Genomic DNA, 2,528 nt, shown 5'->3' with positions numbered 1-2,528 from the left:
CCTCACTTTTTCACATACTCATACATTCTTTTCTCTTCACAACACATATGCATTGATCTTATTGAGCTTCTACTTTGGGGCATTTTGTCCCCTTTTTATTGTTTTTCTTCTTTTCTTTCTTTTTTTTTCTTTTTCTTTTTCTTTTCTTTTCTTTTCCACTTTTTCTTTTTTTTTTCTCATTATTTTTTTTTCAAGCAATGTACAAGAACATCAATGCATAAGGTCTAACATTTGATTAATACATGAGTATGTACCCAATTCCCAATATTTACAACAAAAAACAAAAATAACCTTTTATCCCAACCAATGTCCTAAGTTTCCTATACTTGAATGACACACACACACTAGCCTAAGCTAATCAAAGATCTAAATTAAGGACAATTATTATTTTTCGCTTTAAGGCTGGTAATGTGCTAGATTAAGAATAAAGTGGGTTAATCGTAGGCTTAAAGTTGGCTAACAAAGGTTTCTAGAAGGTAAGGCTATTTGGATAAGTGAGCTAATAAATAATGGCCTCAATCATATAAGTGCATGAATACAAGGAATAATGGACATAAAGAATCAAACAAATCAAAGATTACAATCATAGGAAGAGAATAATGCACACAAGAAGGAAGATAAGTGGTTATAAGATGTAACCATGCAATTAGGCTCAAAACTCACAAGCTTGTATTCTTAGCTCAAAAACATGATCCACAAGATATAAATCAAGCAAGTTCAATGAAGAGTTTTCACTCAAATCATTTGGGATGTTAATGCCCTATAGATAGATTCTTGAAAAATATCATGATTTTGACTAAGCTTATTATGTATATATATGCAACTAAAAATTCTAAAAGACCTAAAAAAAGGAATGAAATGCAAAAGTGTTGGGATTAGAAATTTGTCACCCAAAAGTGCCGCATGGTCGGACGACCTCCCCACACTTAAAAGTTTGCACCGTTCTCGGTACACTCTAAGATGTGCAAGGGGGTACAGCGACTCTCCGAATTGCTACCTTCAGCTGGTAGGTCAACCGGTTGCTACGTGTTCTTTCTCCGGCTTCTATTATTGCTTATGGTGCATCAATAATGAAAAACAGAAAATAACACCATAAGATGAGAAAATAAAAAAGCAAGGAAGCCCAAGTTGTAGGAATGAGGTAAATCACTAGAATTGAGTGAGTGAATTAGTGTGGCATTAATGAAAAATAGGTGTGTGTGTGTCCTAAATTGCGCGCGGTAAAGAACGCACACACACTAACATAAAAAGCTTTGCCACAATTACACGAAAGAAGCATGCACTTCACTTATTCTAGTGTGCTTGAAATACTTTAAACTTGTAGGTTAAGACAACCAAACAAGCAATAAAGAAGCATGAAAGCGTTCAAGCCAAAATCCTATGGATGCATATGAACAAGAAACACGATACATGAAGGTAAATGCATAACATCTATCAATTAATTGCCAATCAAAGAAGAGGATTTAAATCACATGGGTGGCCAATTCATGCAATTCAAAATGATTTAAAATCTCGAAGGCAATTTTCATGTACTTGGTATTCACAAATGTTCGCAAAGAAATTCAAAACCAAGTAGCAAATTATAACCTTAACAATGAAATCCAACAATGAATAACCAAAACAATGATGCTAAAATAGCATTCAATCAATACGAAGCAGAAATATATATAGTAAACAAATTCAATAATCCAACACTTAGAATGAAAAAGAGGAAATGAAATGAAAATTCAACTAATTAAACAACTAACTAACCAAAAAGGGTGGTTGTAAATGGTGTTTGGTAGTGTTGGATGAGGGGTAGGAGAAGGGGAGAAGAAAGAAGGAAAGAAATGAAAAGAAGAGAAGAAAACGCGTACGCATAGTGCACGCGTGCGCACGGGTGGTATCCGAGAGGATCGACGCGTATGCGTGGAATCGGTTGCGCTAGAGGCATAATGTTCGCGCGATGTAGGCACAACTTTTGGGTTAATGTATGGAGGAATGAAACTTCTACATCCACGCGTAGGCGTGGGTGACGCGTGCGCGTGGATTGGCCGAAAAGCTTGGAGCACGAGTATGCGTAGGTGACGTGTACGCGTGGGTTGGTGCTCTGTTTTTCAAAATTTTTCATGTTCTTGCACCAAACCAAGCATTCCAAACCTCCAAACAGCTACTAAAACACCATAAAACCTTATTCAACATATTAAACTACCAAATAAACTCAATAAACCAAACAAAACAAGAAATTAAACTACTTTTACCCATATGTACAAAGGAGAAAATGAAAAGAATTTACCATGGTGGGGTGTCTCCCACCTAGCACTTTTGTTTATTGTCCTTAAGTTGGACTTATGGGGAGCTCCTTTCAAGGTGGCTTATGCTTGTACTCATCTTGGAACATCCACCAATGCTTGAATCTCCAATAAGCTCCATTCTTCAAAATTAATGCCTTCAAGCTTTGATGGAGTTCTTCACAAACCATGAGCTCCCAAAGTGGATTCTCCTTGTGCGAGCCGGGATTCCACACTTTATTTTCACACGGTCTTCAA

Source organism: Arachis stenosperma, chromosome 4 (genome assembly GCF_014773155.1).
Source record: "Arachis stenosperma cultivar V10309 chromosome 4, arast.V10309.gnm1.PFL2, whole genome shotgun sequence".
Classification (NCBI taxonomy): Eukaryota; Viridiplantae; Streptophyta; class Magnoliopsida; order Fabales; family Fabaceae; genus Arachis; species Arachis stenosperma.
This window is presented reverse-complemented; position numbering follows the sequence as displayed.